Here is a 1,466-nt window from a genome sequence, read left to right as displayed (position 1 = left end):
ATATTATTCTTGTATGACCTGTTGTATTTCTGTGATGTCAGTCGTAATTTCCCCTTTTTCATCCCTGATTTCATTGATTTGTGTCCTTTCTCTCTCTCTCTCTCTTTTCTTTTTTTTTTTTTTTTTAGTGAGTCTAGCCAAGGGTATGTTAATTTTATTATCTTTCTCAAAGAGCCAGCTCTTTGTTGCATTTATTTTTTTCTATTGTTTTTTTTGTTTATTTGTTTGTTTTCAATTCCATTTATTGATGCTCTAATTTTGATTATTTCTTTCCTTCTGCTCACTTAAGCTTTATTTGTTCCTCTTTTTCTAGATTTTTTTAGATGAAGCAATAGGTTGTTTATTTGGACTCATTCTTGTTTTTGGAGATAGGCCTGTAATCATATGAACTTTCCTATTATGACCACTTTTGCCATGTCCCAAAAGTTTTGATATGTTAAACTATCAATATCATTCGTTTCTATGTATTTCTTCATCTCTCTTTTTGTTTTTTCTCTGACCTAGTTATTCTTCAGTAGCATGTTTTTTAATCTCCATGTATTTGTGGTTCTTCCTGTTTTGATTTTGCAATTGATCTCTACTTTCAAAGCATTATGATCAGAGTATATGCTTATTATAATTTCGACACTTATATTTGTTGCAGCTATCTCTGTGTCCCAGTATGTGGTCAATCTTTGAGAATGTTCAATGTGCACTAGAGTAGAATATATAATGAATAGTTTTGGCATGAAAGGCTCTGTATATGCCAATTATGTTCACTTGGTCTAATGTGTCATTTAAGGATGATATTTCCTTATTGATTTTCTGTTTGGATGATCTGTCCATATCTGACAGTGGAGTATTTAGGTTCCCTGCTACAATACTGTTTTGGTCTGTTTTTATTTCCTCCTTTAGTTCTATTAGTAATTGCCTTATATATGTTGGGGCTACCTGATTGAGAGCATAGATATTAATAAGTGTTATGTCTTCTTGATGCATGATTCACTTTTTCATCATAAACTGTTTCTCAGTATCTTTCTTTACTTTTTTTATTTTGAAGTCTATTTCATCTGATATTAGCACCGCTACTCCCACTTTTCTCTGAATGCCATTTTCTTGAACTATTATTTTCCATCCTTTTACTTTTAGTCTATATTTATCTTTATAACTGAGATGTATCTCTTAGAGGCAGCATATGGTTGGTAGAGTTTTATTTTTTGATCCAATCTGCAACTCTATGGCTTTTTATTGGTAAGTTCAGTCCATTTATATTTAGGGTGATTGTTGAAATGCGAGGTCTTTTTATAGCCATTTTATCTTTTACTTTCTGGTATCTTGGTGTTTCCATTGCTTTCTTGTCCTTGTCTTTCTGTTTTCTTTATTTTTGTTGGCTTTTGTGGGTTTTCCCTCTGATCTTTCTTGTTTTATGTTATATACTTCAGTTTTGAATCTTTTGCTTGTGATTACCATGATGAATATTTAAAGTA

Source organism: Pteropus vampyrus, unplaced genomic scaffold (genome assembly GCF_000151845.1).
Source record: "Pteropus vampyrus isolate Shadow unplaced genomic scaffold, Pvam_2.0 Scaffold63, whole genome shotgun sequence".
NCBI lineage: Eukaryota > Metazoa > Chordata > Mammalia > Chiroptera > Pteropodidae > Pteropus > Pteropus vampyrus.
The sequence above is the reverse complement of the archived record's forward strand: the minus strand, read 5'-3'. Positions refer to the sequence as shown.